Raw genomic sequence first — 19858 nt, forward strand, 5'->3', positions numbered from 1 at the left:
TGGAAACCAAAATTGCCTTTAGAAAAGGCAGGGAGACTTGCATACTTCCTCCTTCCGTCAGATCCCGCGGAAACAGAGTGGCAACGGGGGTCGCAGACGACATAATTCAGTGGCACGAAGTCTTCACTGTTGGCAACCAGAAGCCCGGCCACCTGCTCACGCAGCTACCGGTGCATTAAGAGCCAGCAAGAAACGAAAAACAATTTTGTACCCTGTGTCTTAATACGTGTAGACAGGAAAAATGTTCAGACTTGATCTAATTCTGGTGACACTGGCCATCCATCAGATTCAGACCGAAAAAGCCTGCAGGGAGAGCTGACCCAGGGTTTTCTGCCCCCTCAGCACCACCGAACGGACACTCTGCCTCCCCAGTTGCCGCAGGCTGATGTTACTGGGCCAGGACTCTGTACCACACACTGTTCATAGCAGCTACGCGTAACCCACGACCACCCTTGCGCTAGGCACTGTTATTAAAACGGCGATGTTTAACACGAGTACTTTCTGCATAGGGCTATGAGGACTCAATGAGCCGACACACGCAACCAGGTTAAAATGGGGGTTCCAGCCTGGCGCTCTGCAAGTGCACACGGTTCATCCTAACCGGGGTCGCTATCCCCTCTTTACAGGTGAGGGGGGTGGTGGCTGAGCCATTTGCCCAAGTTCCCCCAGCTAGAGACGGAGGGAGCCGGGATTTGAACCCACAGTCTGGCCCTGTTCTCTGCCAGCCCAAACTACCCCTCCCTCATCTCTCAGCCTGGTGCTCGTGAGCTGCACAGGGACGTTTCCAGAGTGCTGAGCTCAGCACCTTGGAAACTCTCTCTGCCCAGAAGTGCAGATTCCTCGCTGTCAACGTGACTAGGCTCCTGCCTAAGATAAGAGGGCTGATGATTTCAGGTCCTTTTCTCCACGGCCTTTGTATCACTCGGGTGGGTGGACAAACCAGACGTTTTCTGTATAAAGCAGTGATGATGGAGGACGGGAAGGCGGCAGCTGAGTGTCCCTGCTGGACACTCCAAGTTATCCTTGGTTACACCCAGCCCCCTCTATGCTTAGAACCAGTGTCTAGAGAGACACTGCTTTTTCTGCTGATGCTTCCTTCTGGGAGAAGGGAGAAAGGAGGGGGTGGGCGGAGAGTGTGGGGGGGAAGCAGTCTGGCTTTGGAGAAGCTACCCGGCCGCACTTGGCGGCCAGCTCGGAGCCCCGCGGCAGGCACGTCTCTCCGGAGAGCAGCACCGCAGCAGGAGGACCCTTGCGGGACGGTCGACGTGGCCCGACTGGGCGACACAGCACCGGGTGCGCCTCTGTAAACACCCCCTGCCGGTACGGCTTCCCAGTCTCCAGCACAGTTCACGGAACCTCAGGAAGCAGTGAGGATGCTAGTGGTCCAAGCCTCCCGCCCTCGCTCTCCCCGCATCCCTGTCCCTGCCCACGCAGCCCAGCCTGGCCGCCTTGAGTCCCGGGCACGGGGTCACGCAAAGAGCTGGACAGGCTGCTGCAGGTCCAGGAGGGGCCCCCACGAGCCCAGCGTCCCAGGCCCCCCAGTGTTAGCACGGAAGGAAAGAGCAGCCACTTGGGGGCGAGAGCCTTGGACCAGATGCGCAAGGAGAGAACAGCGCAGAAGAGGCTGACGTGTTTCTCTGAGGAGCTTGTTCTCAGCACGAGGCTTTCTGTTTCCCTCTCCACCCCCGGGACTTAAGGCGAAACACTGTCTAGGACACCCCACGGCCCCAGTGGCCTGCCCCTGAGCACCCCTCCCCGTGAGTGGCAGGCCCAAGCACACACAGGAGGCTAGGGCCAAGGCGCACGGCTTTCTCAGTCCCGGAAGGTGGCCTGGTGGCCCCTGGAGGATCGGCGCGGAGCCCACAAGTCCGGGCTCCAGAGACACCTCGTGACTCTCCAGAGAGGAAGTCGAGGGGCTGACTGTGCTTCTGAAGAGGCTTCAGTATTTCCTGACTGGATGACGGAACCAAAGGCCTGGGGAGGGAGCTCAGGGCGCCCAGGAGAGGGCTGGTGACGAGGTGGGAGAGTCGAGCCCTGCTGCTCTGCACGCTTCCCAGCCGGCAGCCCCACCTCACGGGCCCCAGGGCCGCGGGGCCCGGAAGAGCCTGGAAAGCGGGCACAGAGCAGGCCAAGCGTGCCCCGCGGCCTGAGGCCGCATTTCATCACCTCACTGAGGCCACCTGGACACCCAGCGGGGCCCTGGGCCGGGAGGTCCGGCTTCTGGCCCCCGACGACTGGCTCAGCCTCTGAGAGTCCCACCAACGTCGCAGGAAGGGGCGTTTCTTCCCCGAGTGGCCGTGAGGGCTCCGGACCATAGAGCAGGTCACGGGCTCTTAGCAAATGCTCGTCTGCGTTCCTTGACCCAGAAAGGCGGCACGACTGACCACCGAGGCAGCTGACGCCGGGGCACCAGGGTGGGGAGCCTGTGTGCATCGCCCTTTAAAAGCAGCCTCATAACTGCACAAGGCAGAGACAGAAACTGGGGTGCGACTTGGCAGGGTCGGAAGCACAGAAACCTCCAGAACGGCTGAGAGAGGAAAGTGCTGACACGGGATGGGGATGGGGAAGGGGTCCCCAGGGCCTCTCCCAGGTCCCAGGGCACGTCAGGACCCGACGGGACACAGCCCCAGGCCTCCCTGCCAGCAGGCCTACCCGTGCTGCCCAGCAGTGTCACCCGGGGAGTTGTAAAGAAATCCCAGTGATGCTGGTTTGCTTCCAGGACCAATGACTGCCAACCCTCTGTTGGGGCAGAAGGAGTTGGCGGGGCTGGGGGGCGGATGCAATGAGGCATCAGTAGTTTTTAAAAATCCCGAGTGATTCTAATGTGTAACCAAGGTTGAGAGCCACTCGCTAACTCGGGGACCCTCCGAGCCTGGAGGTGCGCAGACCCCACGCTCACAGTTTGATTCATTCCCTCTGGACCAGGGCCGAGCCATCCAACGTGGCAGCCACTAGCCACATGTGTGTCTCCAGCACCTGAGACGTGCGTGGCAGGTCCAGGTCGAGATGTGCTGGCAGCAGATGCACACTGGATCCCTAGGACTGAGCATGAGGAGAGGACGGAAAATACCTCACCAACGGTTTGTAAAAACATTGGTTCCATGGTGAACTGGTATATCGTGCTGAAGAATACGTTAGTTCTTCCTATGTCTTTATACTTTTTTAATGTTTCCTTAGAGAATTTTAAATTACATTATGTGGCTCACATTATATTTCTATTGGATGTGCGTGTCTAGAGACTACCTAATTCAAAATGTTGTGTTTTTTGTTTGTTTGTTTTTTTGCGGTTCGCGGGCCTCTCACTGCTGTGGCCTCTCCCGTTTCGGAGCACAGGCTCCGGACGCGCAGGCTCAGTGGCCACGGCTCACGGGCCCAGCCGCTCCGCGGCATGTGGGATCTTCCCGGACCGGGGCACGAACCCGCGTCCCCTGCATTGGCAGGTGGACTCTCAAGCACTGCACCACCAGGGAAGCCCCAAAATGTATTTTCTATAGTTCTGTTTGTAACTTTGTTACCTCTGCTTTTTCATAATAATTTTCCTTAAATTGCACCTCATGGTTCCATTTATATAACATTCTTGAAATGACAAAAATAAAGAAATGGAAGAGCAACACGCAGGAACCTTGCGGTGGGGAATGTCCTGCATCTTGACTGCATCCCTGTCGATACCCTGGTTGTGCTCTAATTTTGCAACATGTTACTATTGGGGGAAACTGGGTAGAGGGTATGTGGGCGCTCTCTGTACGATTTCTTACAACTGCATGTGAATCTACCACTTATCTAAAAAATACAAGGTTAATTAGAAAAAAACAATCTCACCTCCGAAACAGTATCTTTCATACTCTGTGTGAGAGTACTAACTGGTTTATCCTTCTGGAAAGCAATCTGGCAACATGCACTGAGCATTAAGCATTTCATTTCTCTTGGTCCCAACAAGTCTACTTCTGGGAATTGCCGCTAAGGAAACAGACAAAAATACACAAAGATGTTGTCTGTAATAGCAAAATGGTAAAAGCCACCAAAATGCTTTTCTGAAAGGAAGGTGTTATTTATATGAACTATGGTCTATCCACTCAATCTACCATTACATAGTCATTGTTGCAAAATGTTAAATGAAAAAAAGTGAGACACAAAATATCAGTGGTTTGCTGATTTGTAAAATAAAAAAAAAAAAATCTGTTAACGTGGGATGATGAAAGCAAAAATATATGTAGTGGCTGTTTTGATCACAGGATTATGGGTGAATTTGTCTTTAAAAAAATTTATTAATTTTACTTATTTTTATTTTTGGCTGCGTTGGGTCTTTGTTGCTGCACGCGGGCTTTTCTCTAGTTGCGGCGAGCGGGGGCTACTCTTCGTTGCGGTGCGCGGGCTTTTCTCTAGTTGCGGCGAGCGGGGGCTACTCTTCGTTGCGGTGCGCGGGCTTCTCATTGTGGTCGCTTCTCTTGTTGCGGAGCACGGGCTCTAGGCCCGTGCGCTTCAGTAGCTGTGGCACGTAGGCTCAGTAGTTGTGGCATGTAGGCTCAGTAGTTGTGGCTCGCGGGCTCTAGAGCACAGGCTCAGTAGTTGTGGCGCACGGGCTTAGTTGCTCCGCGGCATGTGGGATCTTCCTGGACCGGGGCACGAACCCGTGTCCCCCACATCGGCAGGCGGATTCTTAACCCCTGCGCCACCAGGAAGGCCCTAGTTTGTCCTTCTTTCTGCTTTATTGTCCTTATTCCCGGATTTTGCTGAATAAATGGCACCACATTTTCCCTTAAATGACATAATGACCTTTGCCCTTTTTTGACCTTTGCCCTTTTTAAATTAGCTGTCTTCCTGCCACTAAGGGACGATGCCCCACCAGGGAAGGAGGCGGGTGGCTGACCTGCCTCCTGCTGGCTGACCGTGCGCTGCATCCTGCGGCACTGAGAAGTGGAAACACGGCTGGGACAGACCAATTATGGGCAGATTTAGGGCCCCATTCCTGCCTCAAAGCCTCTCAGAGAATCATGGCCTGTTAAGAGGATAGAAAGAAGAGTCTTAAACTTCAGAGCTTCTGTGAACTCCGGCAAGATACTTAAGCTTTCTCAGCCTCATTCAGTAAAGATATAAAATGGTGACAATATAACGCTTGTAAGTGGGGTGACTGAGAAACGAAACGGTGCAGGAGCACAGTGACCTAGGCGATGGGTTTTATTTGACTACATAATGCCGAATTCTTTTCCAAAGCAGGTGTACCAAGTTACACTCCCACCTGCAGTGTGTAAGGGCTCTCATAGCTTCGTATTCTCAGCAACATTTGGCATTGTCAGATTTCTTAATTTTTGTCAGTCCCAGTGGGAATAAAATGGAATCTCATTGTCAAATTAACTTACATTTCCATGATGACTAATGATATGCAGTATCTGTTCATGTCTAGCCACAGTCCTGTTCCCATTTCTATGAAATGTCCGCTCGTGTCTTTTTCCCATTTATTTTTCTATTGAGTTCTTCATCTTTTTCCTTATTAATTTACAGGAGCTCTTGAAAGAGTCTGCATACTGATCCTTTGTCATATTTATATGCTAAGACATTTTCTCACAGTCTGAAGCTTTTCTTTTCATTATCTTTATGGTATCTTCTGAGAGGTCCTTAAATATATTCAAACGTACTATTATTCATTTTGGTATGATGATCTTGTATTTAGCAGCTGTGCTGAACAAAAATTCTCCTGGATTTTCTATAAAATGAATGATCATATAGTTTGTGAATATTAACAGTTTTGTAGTTTTTCATTCCAATTCTTATAGTTCCCACTTCTTTTTCTTATCTGGGTGTACCGTCAAGTAACTCTAGGACATAGAAGGGATGGTAGAGACCTACTCAACTGACTTGAAAGAGAATGATTCTAACATTCTACCATCAAGTCAGATATTGTTGACAGTATAGCTTAAGATAAAGAAGTCCTCTTCTGTTGCTAGTTTTCTGCAAGGTTTTTTTTTTTTTTTACAATCATACTGACTTTTATTACCTTTTCTACATTTTTGACATGTTTATTTTCCTCCTTTAACCTGTTAATGGGATAAATTACATGAATAGATTTCCTAATGTTAAACTATTCTTGCATTATTAGCGTAAATCTTGCTTTTGTTGTGACATATATGTATGTATATATATATACATGTGTGTATAACACATTTATATATAATATAGTTTAACATTATATTTATAACATTTGTATGTATATTCAATAAATGAAATTGACCTATAATTTTCCCCCAAAGTCCTGTTTAGTTTTGTCATCAAGATTATATTAGAAATACAATGAGAAACCATTATACAGATGCTAGAATGGCTAAAATCAGAAAGAGAGACAATACTAAGTGTTGACAAAGACCTGGAGCAACTGGAGCTCTCATGCATTGCTGGCAGGAATGCAAAATGGTGTCATTACTTTAGAAGTTCTTATAAAGTTAAACATGTCTTTGCCACACAACCCAGCAATTCCACTCCTAGGTGGGACTACCAGAGAAATGAAAACTATGGTCATGTAAAGGCTTTCATTTGAATATTCATAGAAGACTTATTCATAACAGCCCCAAACTAGAACCAACCCACTGTCCATAACTGGGGAATGGATGAACAAACCATGGTATGTCCATACCATAGCAATAAAAAGGAATAAATTACTGATACACATGACACGGATGAATCTCAAAATGCATTATAAGCAAAAGAGTTCAGACACAAAAAACTACGTATTGTATGATTCCCTTTACATGAAATTGTAGAAAAGGTAAAACTATAGGGACAGAAAGCAGATCGGTGAGGGCAGCTCCTTGGTCATTTTAAACACACTGGACGAGCTTTACAGACTTTTTCACATGGTTCTACGATCAAGTTCGAGTTCTACAGTTGAGATGCTGATGTCCCCATTTGCTGTCTGTGCTAACTCGCCTCAAGGTAATCCACGTCCTTGAGTGGTTTGTGGTTTCTATTGTGAGCTCATCTTCGGCAGGGCTTTTTTCCCTGTGGGAATCCTATGCACTCTGGGTCCTGGACAAGCCCTGGAAAGCAGTTTTGAATTTGATTCCGCTGGGTGAGTTAGGGGTTCTATCAGTCCAGGACCTATTTTTACATTAAATTTTAGTTCAGGACTTCTCCCCTTTGGGGGTGTTGTAAATTTAGACTTTGTACCTATGGGTAGCTCAGTCTTTGCCCTTAGGTTTCTTGAAGGAAACATTTTCCCCCCCTACGCAGAGCATCTGAACAGAGTTAATGTCCTGGCAGCTTTCTTGCGCTGGAGGTTAGCAGCCTGTCCACAGAGAGGTCCCAGGGACAACCTCTGGCCTTGTCAGGGCCCAATGTCACATCTCCCTGTCCCTGGGTGGGCGTAAAGATTCTAGACTTCAGTTACTATGACCATATCTGGGTCCAATATCCCCAGTCCTCCTCGGTGTCAGTTTACGTGCTCAAGACTCTGAGTGTGAGTTCCTTGAAGACATCTGTCTTTCTTATGAGTCAACTATGTATTTAAAACTCTTCCTAAGTGCTGGTCATCGGATGGGTATGTGTTAGCTGAGCTCTGTTGCCAAAACTGGAAGTCTCTAATGCGGTGCCTGCTTTTCATCCCTCCTGCTCCCCTGGGGCTGGGGGCGGGGGCGGCCACCAAAGAGTTCTCACACGCCCACCCAGCATTATGGAGCCAGGGAGAGGAGGGAAGGCTGTTTCTTTCTACTTTTCTGAATTTCCCAATGTGCTGTAACAAGCACAAATTATTTTTCCAACTGGAATGTGTGTGTGTGTGTGTGTGTGTGTAAACTTTCATTTAAAAGTTAGCAAAGGATGACCTATATATAAAGGAAAATACATTTTAAACCAGAGCAACTTCCTGGCAGAGGGGGGCTGGCAGTGACTTCCCCACCCCCATCCCCAAAGATGGCCTTCCCTGCTCCTTCCTGGGGCATAATCCAGTCTGCCTCAGGCTTTTGCACTGTTCTATTTTTGTTTTCATTATTTAACTGTGTCCCAAATACACTGCCTAAGTGGAGTGCTTGGTTCCATAGCTTAATGGTCAGCTGACCTCCGCCTGCAAACGCCCCAGTCATACTGAGCGCGGCAGGCCATCAACGGGGCCCTGGGCCATCTTCCCGAGGTCAAGTTTAGTCCAAGGCTGAAGACCGTGGAGAGGGCTGGGGCTGCCCAGGGGAGACCCAGGAGGGGGTGAAGCGGGTGGCACACGCCAGGAAGGGGACAGTGCTGGGGACGGAGCGTGCAGACGTGCGGGCAGCGTCCGCCTGCAGCTTGCCTTCAGGAGCTGAGGGGCTTGTAGGGCTGGAGGCCGGCTGTCCATCACCTTGTTCTCGCAGCCCTCCTGGCTTGCTCAGGATTCGCAGCTCAGCTCCTGGCGCGACTGGCTAGGAGCCGCACCGAGAACCACCTTTTGGAGGACTAAGGGGTTTGAATTCTTCCTCATCTCCTTTCTTAATTATTTAATTGCTAGACCTTTCTGGTGATCTCAACGGTATCTTCTAACCATCCAACCCCACAAAGGTTACACACTCGGGAGCCTGGAACACAACGGGGTGTGACGTTGATCCCCCCAGCATTAAAGATGTTTTACTAAATGCTTTCATACGAGGTTGGGACCTCATTAGCTCCCTCCATCAAGCAGAGGAAGACGCTATTACGGATGGTGTGATCCATTCTGCAAGTGAGAAAACAGGCTGTGAGAGGTGTCCTGCCCAGGGAGGCTGGGTCAGGACATGAACTTGTGTCTTCTGGGGTACAGGCCTCTGTCTGTGTTCACCCTGTTCTCCCCACAAAGAGGCAAGATGCTCTTCCCAGGCAGACCCAGGACAGAGCCCCAGACTCCTCAGTGCGAGCCCCAGGATGCAGGGTCAGGGGGCACGCTGAGCTGAGCCAGGCGGGGTCAGCCCCTCCCTGGGGTGGGCGTGGCCCAGTCGGGAGGCAGGGGGCCTGAGGCTGCTCTCCCCCTGCCCCCCGCCCTGGACTGGCTTCAGCCCCCTCCGCGGCCCTGCCCGCGTCCAGTGCGCTGTCCTGGGGCCCTCAGACGATGAGTGGTCCTCATCCTTCCCACAACAACACATTCATCAGGAGGGAGACAGACGTTCCAATCTGGAGGGGAGGGGAAGGAAGAGGAGGAAATCAACAACCAAGAGTGATGTCTCCATGTTGTGCCTCCCCTGCATTTCCCTCGGCAAAGGCAGGACGCGAAGAAAATGGCGGCAGCTTGATAGTAATTGATCCTGACGCAGGGTGAACCCGGGGTGCTCCCTTGATGGCCAGCCATCGCCGGCTGGCACTTGGGTTGAAATGGGCTCTCCGTCAACACGCACGGGCCACCCGCATATCTGAGTTGGACATCCTGGCCTTCCCTCTGCTCACAGCACTGGGGCTGCTCTGCAGGGTCTGACGCAAGTCACCAGCTGGCTGGGCTCATCAGGGAAAGGGCCGAAAAACCCAAAGCGGGATCTCCCAAACCCATCTTTCCTGCAGACATAAAAATGCCTGCCTCGGGCTCAAACGCCTTCAGAGCTGAGCTGAAATCCAAGTGGTACAAATAGCATCGTCAGCCAGTAACACTTTAGTCTGAATCGGCACAGCCTTGTCCTCAATGGGGCCAGTCACAGGGTCTGAGGAGTGCAGGAGGTGATCCACGCAGAGGGCCCAGCCCACACCTGGCCCTGTCGTGAGCTGCTCTTAAAGCCAAGCTCTGGCCTTGGCCCTCTGGCCCCCAACCTGTCTGGCATCAACTGTTTTGCCAACTGTGTGCTCTCACCTGGACCTTTCAGTTGACCCCACAGGCCTTCCACCTTCTCATCTGGGGATCTGAGAGAATACTTCTTGGTTACAGGTGCTACGATGATGAAACACAGTAGTGTAGGTAGGGCTGGGACAGCTCCTAGCACATGGCAGCTGCCCCCCTGAAGCTTCTGGAAGTTTCCCGTTGGGGGGAGGCCATCGGAGTGCTTGGAGGTCCGGAGCAATGGGCCGTAGGAAGGTTTCAGGGAGGCAGCTGAAGGTGCAGAAGGTAGAGTGGGTCCCACATGCCTACGACGTGGCTCTCAGAGCTGGGGCTCAGAGGGAGTGCCAGGCCCAGCCTCTACCCTCACCGAACCGAGTCCAGCACTACTAAGCCCACAGCCTGGGGCCCTTTTCTTTGCAACCCCGGGGGCAATCACTGCCCCCAGAGCAAAGGAAGCAGGAGAGGTGGGGACTCAGAGGGGTGGCCCCTTTCTGCCGGGGGGGGGGGGGGGGGGGGAGGGGAGGGGAGGGGAGGGGAGGGGGAGGGGAGGGGAGGGAGGAGGAGGGAGCGGGAGCGTTTAGCTTCCCTCGACCTCCCTCCGGAGATCTGGGCTTTGACCTCACCAGGTGGCAGCGCTGCAGCTCAGTGAACGGATGCACGAATCCAGAAGAAGAGCCTGTGGCTGGGGAGATGGGAGGCTGCTGTCCGCGCCCTGGCTTCCTGGGGGCACGAGTGCTCGGATGGGGAGGGGGCACGAGGGGACAGAGGATGACACACGCCTCCCTACAGCACCCCTCCCCAGAGAAACCGAGGCCCAGCGAGGTTCCGGGACTAGTCCAAGGCCACATACAGCGAGTAAGTGACTGAGCTGGGATTTGAACCCACTTCTGTGTGGCTCCAAAGTCCCCGTTTTAGTGTCAGACAGAAGAGCGCGGACCACTCAAGTTCATGTCCCCGGGCTAACCCCACTCTGCCTAACGCTTCTGGGCTTTGAAACGTGAGGTACGGAAACAATGCTCACCTTAGAGGATGGCTGGGAATGCACGTGGCAAAACGCCCAGCGGGCAGCGAGTAGTCTCTGGGGCTCCTGTACGCTCAGAGACAAAGCTGACGGGCTTGCGGTGGCCTCGCGGCCCAGGGGAGACTCTCCGACCGCTCCCCGCCTCCCCACACCATCTCCTCCATGCGCTCTCTCTTCCTGCTGCTCGGAAGGCGCTTCCGCCCCTGCAGCCTCTGCCCCAGGGCCCCTCCCCAGCGGGCCCTGTCCGCGCGCCCCTGGAAGACGGCATGGCCTGCTCACCCGGCACACTCTCACCCCGCCCTCCTTGCCTCCCCTCCAGCGTTTGCACCACGCAGCCTGCTGGACGTGCTCCTCCTTTAGCACACATGGTGTTCGTCTCCCTCTTTAGAACGTCTGCTTCTAAGGGAACAGGATGGGATCCTGTCCATTTTGTTTGTAGCTGTAGCCCCGGCGGTTGTCAGCAGTGGCTGATGCTGGCTCCCAGGGGACAGTTTTGGATGCCACAAAGGGAGGAGGGCGCTCGTGGTCTTTAGTGGGTAGAGGCCGGGCATGCTTCTGAACACCCCACAGTGCACAGGAACCGTCATCCTCCCAAAAGAATACTCTGGCCCCAAACGCCAATAGTGCCACAGTTGTATCCCCCTTACTGACAACAGTGGCCAGCCCGCACACAGTAGGCGCTCAATGAGTAACTGATGAAGAGTGAAGAGCTACTATCACCCTTGTCGCCACCACTTGTTATTATTTAAGAACAGAAACTGTTGAGAATAATCTTTAAGAATGCCCATCAGGGGACTCCCCTGGTGGCGCAGTGGTTAAGAATCTGCCTGCCGGTGCAGGGGACACGGGTTCGAGCCCTGGTCCGGGAAGATCCCACATGCCGCAGAGCAACTAAGCCCGTGCGCCACAACTACTGAGCCCACGCGCCACAACTAGTGAAGCCTGTGCACCTAGAGCCCGTGCTCCGCAACAAGAGAAGCCACCGCAATGGGAAGCCCGCACACCACAACGAGGAGTAGCTCTCGCTCGCCGCAACTAGAGAAAGCCCACGCGCAGCAACGAAGACCCAACGCAGCCAAAAATAGATAAATAAAATACATTTATAAATAAATAAATTATTAAAAGGGCGTCCTGGGAGCCGGAACTTCTTGGCTGTGGCTTGAGCTCTGCCCTCAGCAGCACCCGGAACGGGCTGCAAACTGGTCCCTGCTGGGCCATCATCAGGCGGGACCCGTCCATGGCTCAGGCCCCCTGAGGGCCCGCGCGATGCTGGCCCGCCCCTCCTGCAGCGGGCCTGCTGGCGCCCCTCAAGCCCACGCCCGCCAACACCGGCCCCCACGCCGGGAGGCTCAGGGTTGCCCAGCGGGCCTGGGGCCGCCTCCACGAGCCTTTTAGGTGACCCCAGCCGAACCCTGCACCCCCAGGCCTTCTGAGTGAATTATGCTCGTTTGCTCTTTTCGAGATAAGGCCATAGGAGGCCGAGCCCTCCCGGACTTGAGCCATAGGAGGGTGTGTGAGGGGCCACAGGTGTTGGACCCTCCCCGGCCCAGCTCGGCCCAGCCTCTTGCCTACCTGACAAATTACCCCTGACACTTTCAAATGGCCAGCGCGGCTCTCCCAGGCTCTCCCAATGCAGAGAGCACCACCTAGAATACAGAATACACCACACACCACGTGGCCGTGCTCTCACGGGGAAGGGAGGGCAGTGTGAGAAGGAAGGCGCTGGCTCTGCTCCAGTCACAGGACTGGAGGCTTCTGTCGGCTCCCTCAGCAGGCCACCCAGCCCACAGTCCCGCTGAGAATGCCCACTGAGGTGCACAGCTCTCCCTGCCTGCCGCCCGCCCCCGCCCATCTCCCCAAGCCCGTCCTTCTCCTGAGGGGCCTCCTTGGGCTCACCGCTGGGCCTTTCTCTGCAGAACCCAGAGGCTGGCACACCACCTTCCTCTCCCACTCGCCCCACTTTCTCTTTCCTCCCCCCTCTCTCTCCCCTTGCAGGTCCTCAAAGCTTTTAAACAAGTCACCGATGCTAAGGTTTAGTAGCTGACTTATTAACTGGGTACAAGGCAATAGACAAAGGAATGAGTCTCTAATGGTGGAACGTTAGGCAGCAGACTGCTCGGTTTGGGGGAACAGGATGCTATTTGGTGAGCAGGGGTTTTCCTGGTGTCCCTGAGGTCACGTGTAGCTGGCCCCGATTCTGCCAGGGAGGAAGGCTGACCCCAAACCCAGGATGGACTGAAGGAGCAGGTGTGTGCCCAGTGACCACCCAGAATGAGCCAGGCCGCCATGCAGGGCAGGCCCAGGGCATCAAGGGCTAGAAGGTAGGGCTTGGTGGAGACTGGATTCCAACTCTCCCAGCTGCCTTCTGGGCACAATCTGTGAGCTACCTGATCAAAGACTCCCACCCCTGCCCCAGCTCTAGGATGGCATGAGGCGTCTTGGCGGCACAGGGCCCTTTCAATGCAACGTCCAAGAATCAGGCCGTGGCTGCAGGAAGCAGAGACGACTGGCCCTGGTCATCTGCTACGAGCCCAACACTGACACCTGTGTCCTTGCATTGCACATGCCCCTGGCCCTGTTGTGCAGAGGAGGAAGCTGAGCCCAAGACTCCGCCAAGGTCCGACGGTCAGAGAGCAGCTGCGCTGGAGCCCGTGTTTTCCACCGTGATCTAAGGCGGCCTCCTCAGGCCAAGTGTGAACAACTCAGGCAACCTCCCCCTGCATCCCCTCCCCCAACCCAAGTCACGGAACCCAACACACAGCCTGAGGATGGCCAAGGTCTCAAAGCCTGCTGCCAGCTGGGGCGTGGGTGCGTGCAGCCCACCAGGAGGCCAGGCACCTCACAGCCCGGACGCATGTGCACAGGGCAGCGCTGGCTGCACCCCGCCCCCGGGGGCATCCACCGAGCTCCACACGTGAGAGGGAGGCTGAGGCGTGTCGGGGGGTGTCTCAGGCACAGCTACAAGTTGCACCCTTCTAAGCACCCTGGGACCTGGCGCTGTGACGAGATGTCCCCAGCTACCTCAAGCTGCCGAGTCAGCGGAGAAGCGAGGCAGAGCTAGTGCTTCTCAGGTGGGCGGGGGGCTCTGGAGGGAGCGCTGGCTGTCGGGTCAGCAGAGGTTGCTGCCGACCCCATGCCCATGGTGCTGGGACGTCCTGGAGCCAGGACATCAGATCCGAGCCGAAGTCCCCCAGTGCCCACCTCCAGGGCAGTCCAGGCTGTTAATTCATCAGACCCTGGGGATGTGGAGGTGAGGGAGGGGGCCTGAGTGGGCCGGGAGGCAGGTTCCATCTGTGGTCCCTGTGGAGCAGCTGCCAGCGCTGGCGACAGCTGGAGCGTGACTTCTGTCAAACTGAGACAGGCCCCCACTTGGGGACCCTCTCCCGGGTCCTGCTCTTGCCCAGTCACTGATAATTCAGTGCAAAGTGGGTGAATCCTTTCCTTAACGAAAGTCCTCAACCATGAAAAGGGCCACCCGTGTGTCTGGCAGGCCCCAGGGGGCAGACGAGAGCCCGTGGCCCCAGCCTGCTCACAGGCACCCCGGTCAGCACCGGAGGGGCTCAGAATGTGAGCCTCCCCGCCAAGCCAGGTCCCAGGGAATCATCTCTTCAGTCCTAGGAAGAGGCAGTCTGACTTCATTTAACAATTTTTAGCTTACTGCATCTTCATCAATTGCCCAATTAGGATGAGGGCAAAGCGACAGGTCAAGTAATTAAAGTGGGGGGGGGGGCTCTGGCGCGACTGGGGAACTATCCTGGTGTGTGCCTGGGGGCTGCCGTCGCACACTCTGCGTCTGCCGGCAGGTTCCCCAGCGCCTCCCCGCGTCTCCCCCCAACCCCCCGCCGCCCCCGTGGCCTCCGGCAGGGACACTTCCTCCCAACCCAGCCGGACCAAGCATCCCCACCAGTCCCACCACCCCCGCGGCCAGGCGGGGGCCGTCCCGGGGCAGGCGGACCCGCGGGGCTGTCTGACCGCTGGGGGAGGGAGGCCACCCAGCAGGCTGCGGTAAGCGGGGAATTCGACCCGCGTAGACGGACAGCCCAGCTCGACAGGTGGGGGTGGGCTTCCCCGCCCGCACGATCCGGCTAATGGCCGCCGGCGCTCTTCGAGTTTGACGTGGGAGTCCGCCCTCAGCTTCGGGGTGGGCAGCTCAGCAGCGTCCGCAGAGAGGGGGCGTCATCACCCCCCTCACATCCCCGAGACAGACAGACAGACGCGCACACGCACGCGCACACGCACTCCCCCACCCCGCCCCTTCCTCTCCGCGCCCGCCCGGGATGCGCGCACGCGGGGACTGTGGCCCCCGCCCCGCGGTAAGGGGGCAGCGGGCGCGGCGGCGGCTCGGGCTCGGGGGGAGCTTGTCCCTTGCGGGGCCCACGCGGGGACAGCCGGTCTCCCTCGGTCTTCCCGGCTCCTACCTCGCTGGAGCGGCAGCGGCCCCCGGCCCTGGTCGAGCGTCCCTCGCAGGCTCCGCGCGGGGCAGGAGGTACCGAGCGAAACTCCGGGGCGCCCGCCCCGTCCGCCCGCACGAACCGCCCGGCACCAGTGGCCGCGGCCGCCGTTGGAGCCGCGGCGGGGAGTGGGCGGGGCCGGGGCGGGGCCTCACCCCCCCCCCCCCCCCCCACTGCGAGCCGTCGGCGGGCTTGGGGACCCTGAGGACACTGGGTCTCCCCGGGAGGTGCGCACGTCTGGGGAAGCACCTTCGCGGCGTTTGCAGGTGGCTAGTCGCGGGCTGGGGTCTCGAGGAGAGGAGTTCGGGGGCCACGTAGAGCTTGGCCGAGCCCTCCCTGACTTGAGTCAGATTTACCTTCAGATTTCAGCTGCTGCTTCTGCTGTTTAACCAGCATCATCACCATCATCGTCAAAACAACACAACTCCACCACCAGCTAGTGTGTATTGATCACTCCCTGTGCACTAGGCACGGTTCAAAGCGCTTTGCTCCCATGGAATCCTCCCTCCCAACAACCCCATTGTACGGATGAGAAAACTGAGGCCCGGAGTCCTGAAGCGATGTGCCTGAGGACACGCGGTGCAGCTCAGTCTGCCTGGCTCCCGGACCTGTGCTTTCTTTCAGTGTGGCCTTAAGCACACCCCTCGGAAGTATAGAGTGGAAATACATGTGCAATAATGATCGCAACCAATATTTTGTATTTCTTCTTCTGTTTATATGTCTCCTTTATTCTCTGGGCTCCGGACCCCCAGTAGGTGCTCAATAAATATTTGTTAATCAGTGACTTGTTTGAAAGCTGCAGCTGGAGCCTGGTTGGATGGTTCAACCCAACAGTTAACTCTTTCTGGCCTGAATCCTTGCCCATCTTCGTTTCTGTGACAACGGCCTGACCAGCACCCTTGTCCAAGACGTTCGTGTGACTTGCTTACGGAACAGCAGCTTCTGCCCTCTGCTCTAACAGGTAAGGGTCACCCTGCAAGGAGGAGCCTCCAGGAGGTGCGCTTGGCCAGCCAGGCCATGGGAACCCTTCCGCTGGAAGGTCTGTAGTCTCTGCAGACCATGACGTGGTCAAATACATGGGATGTGCATGTGTTTGAGGGCAGAAGTAGGCTTCCGAAGAATGAGACACCATCAGTGAACGTATTTGCTGAAAACTGTAAGGCAGCAGTGCAACAGGAGCCTGTATGCTTCTAAGATCTCCTGACCTGGGCGTCACAGGACATTGTCACCTGTGAACGGGGTCGTGTGGAGTTGAAACCACTGAAGGTTTATGGGGAGGACACACCAGGTTTCTATGCACAGCACTTTAGGCCTGAAAACTTCCCAGCTTTCCCTCTCTTCTCTCGCCTTCCCCAGGAGTGATGGAGAGGCCTCTCACCCCGCTGAAGGCGTCACATCTCTCGACTGGGACCGAGTCCCACACCTCTCAGACTCCCAGACCCCACCACCCCCAAGCTCTTCCAAATGTGTACCTCCTGCTTGGCTCCTTTGCCACATGGAAAACTCCTATAGGTCCTGCAAAACGTGCTCAATTTGCTCCCTCTGACCCAATACACGTAATTTCTTCCTTCCCTCATCTGGGCCCGGGAGCCTCTTGACTAGCTCTTTCCCATTTAGCGATGGTGAGTTTGTCAGTCTCCCCAGCTATGCTTGTGAGCTCCTTGAAAGCAGGGGTCTTGCACACAGTAGGTGCACAGTTGATGCACTGTTGAATGACTGAATCTAAGTAGGATGCATTTCCCCAAGACTGAGGTTTGTCAAATCAAGGGGAAAACCACCCACCAGAGCAGCTGAACTGGATCAGTGATATGAAAAGATGAAAACTGGGCAGGGCAGCCAGGAGCTGTGCCTCTCTCAAGGGCTGCATTTAATGTTCCCAGCAAAGGCCAGAGATGCTGCCCTGGGATCTGTGTCCTACAGGGTCAGCTCTGCTGGACAGCAGCAATGTCTTCAGGCAACAGAAGAGTGTGTATTAGGGTTGGGGGTGAGCAGGCTGCCTGAAGGTGGGTATGAAGGAAGGGGTATCTGGGGCATGGGGTGTCCTCCTTCGTGGGCCGATTGAGGGTTGCTAGAATGCCCACTTGCTCCCCAGACTGGGCCCCTCTTTCATCTGATGATGCTGTTCTCCAGGGTGAAGGAAGAGACCCATTGCCCACCTAAGGCATCCTTCAGAAGGACCGTCGGTCTCCGGGGGTGTTCACAGCCTCTCCCCTAGTCATTCTGCCTGAGGCAAGTGGGGAGCCCTCACAGGTGGGTGGTTGAGAGGAAGGGGATTTGGATCAGGTGGATGGGAATTCAACCTGATTCTGCCCCTAACTAGCTGTGCGACTTGGACAAGTTACTTGACCTCTCTGAGTTTCGCTTTACCGCCCTCTAACCAGGGCTGATTTCACGGGTATGTGACCTGCGCACTCACCCAGAACCTGCTCTTAGGCTTGGTTGGTCTCATGATCTGCTTTGGCGGTCTTAAAATTTTTAATCATTTTGAACAAGGGACCGCATTTTCATTTTGCACCAGACCCCACAAGTTATGGAGCTGGTGATGACATCCCCCGACACACGCTTCATTGGGATAATGTTTGCACAAACGTCTAACAGCCGGCTCGCAGCAGAAGTTAGTTTCCCTTCCTCTGATCTGGGCTTGAAGAGGAAGAGGTCGCCAGGTGGACAGAGGGACAGGAAGGCAGTTTCAGGCAGAAAGGCCGGCCCAGGCAAAGGTAGGAGGACACCAGTTGCGTTCAGGGAAAGGCCGGCCGTCTGGGGCGGGCGGGGTGGAGGGCTGCGGGAGACACACCTCAGGACACGCGGTGGGGACAGAGTGAAAGGCCTTCTGGTTCCTTTCAGGAGCTCGGGCCTCAGGCCTGGGGGCCCGTGAGGGGCAGGGAGGGCCCTAAACACCAGCATGCTAGCGGAAGGCTGCTCCCGTTGTGTTGAGCTGATGAGACAGGCAGCGGAGGGCGTGGGCGGGAGCCCTGCTTGGAGCTGCCCGCGCGCTCGCTGTCGACTTGATGGGGAAATTCTGTAGGTGTTTGTTAAGCCCAGCAGTTGCGCTTGGGGACCTGGGGACTCTGGGCCTGATGAATAATGGAGCAGCCCTTCCTCTCTGGGCCTCTGTGTCGCTTTTCAACAATTCATGCATTCCCGTGGTTGAAGCGTTGCATAAAACCTCAGCTTTTTCTGAATCCGAGGCCAAGCTCGGCGAATCCGATGCCTGCATGCCTGAGGTCTTAATTAGAAACATACATACACGGGAGCGCACTCAGCCCACGTGCCCTGTGCTCCTATCAGGGAAAATGCCCCATTACCTCCCGAGGAGGCGTGAAGGTCGGGCCAGGCCCCCTGGAGGTGGAGGGGAGGCTAGCTGCCCCGGTGGGTGCAGGGTTGGGAAGGTCCACGGAAGGTGCGCCCCGCCCAGGGTAGGAGACTGTGACGCTCGGCACCCTTCGAAGTCAGGCCTGTCCAGGGGACCTACTCTGGCTGACGGACTATGAGGAGAAGTGACATGTGTCACTGCCAGGTGGAGGCTCTAGGGGCCACCGACCACTTTGCCATATTCCATTTTCCCTGCCTTTGGGACTGTGGAGAGGCAAGTCAGCATGGAGCTTCTGTCGCTCCGAACCTCCAGGTGACTGAGGAGCAGAGCGCCCCCTGCCGACCTCTAATGGACACACAGCCTGAGCAAGAAAAACTTTCTTGTGAAGCCGCTTGGGTGGAAGGGTAGCTCGCCGCGGCCGCGGAGCTTGGTCTCGCCCGATTCGGCTCCCCTGCCCGCCGGCCCTTTCTTGCACCTTCTAGCACCCACTGCTCATTCGTTCAGCAGCGCGTGGGCTGCACTCTCCGTGCAGTGAGCAGATGGGCTGGGGAAACCCTGAGCGCCAGGTCTCCGTGGCTGCCAGCGCTGATGTGGGAGGACGGCTAACAGAGAGAGGGGGGCACCTTCGAAGGTGTCGGGATGGAGATCAGAGTTTCCCAGCAGATCCAGATCAGGTTTGAAATGGGCACGACCTCAGGGCCTGCGGGGCCTCTGTGTATGTGTGTGTATGGGGGGGTGGGAGGCCCAGGGAAGAGAGAAGAGGGCCTCGAGGGGGTGGGTGTGTGTGTGGGCAGGACCGGGCAAGGCCGGGGAGAGGAGACCTGCGCTCAAGGGAGCGGTGCGTCTATGGCGCGTTGGCCGTTGATAGTGACAGTGGTGTCTGCTACCTGCCGCAGCCTGCCGGGTGCTGGCACACACTGGCCCTTTGGGTTCTCACAACGACCCTCTGAGTGAGGACACCAGTACCCTCCATTCCAGATGAGAAGGCTTAAAGAAGCAATTTGCCCTGGAAATGGCAAAATGATAGCGCTGGAGGGAGCCTGGCACATTCAGGCTCCATCCTCGCGGGCATCACCCACGCCGTGAGTGGGTACAGCACACTGCGTCCTCAGGCTGGCCGTCAGGGCCCGGGCACGCGGGATCTGGTCTCAGCAGGGAGCTCTTTGGGACCCACGTGTTCGGGATGACTGGGCCAACAGGGAAGCCTAGGGACACAGGGCCACTGGCCGCAAGAATATTCAGGGCCCAAGAGACACTGGGCTTCAAGAAGCAGGAGACCGAGTCTCTGCTCTGCCTCAAGGAGGGTGCCGGGTGGCTCAGCGATGCTCCCTGGCGAGCTGGTG

The 19858-nt window shown here is 55.8% G+C and overlaps 1 protein-coding gene across 2 annotated transcripts in view; it reads right to left on the reverse strand.

Annotated features, from left to right (window-relative positions):
- CACNG5 (calcium voltage-gated channel auxiliary subunit gamma 5) overlaps positions 1-15270 on the reverse strand; it is a 36002-nt gene extending 20732 nt beyond the window's left edge. For both annotated transcript variants that reach the window (XM_059998468.1, XM_059998467.1), the window contains exon 1: positions 15170-15270. The gene's annotated coding sequence lies outside the window, so the exon portion shown is untranslated. The remainder of the gene's footprint in view (positions 1-15169) is intronic.
- Positions 15271-19858: the final 4588 nt, after the last annotated feature.

This window comes from Delphinus delphis, chromosome 19 (assembly GCF_949987515.2).
Source record: "Delphinus delphis chromosome 19, mDelDel1.2, whole genome shotgun sequence".
Taxonomy (NCBI): Eukaryota; Metazoa; Chordata; class Mammalia; order Artiodactyla; family Delphinidae; genus Delphinus; species Delphinus delphis.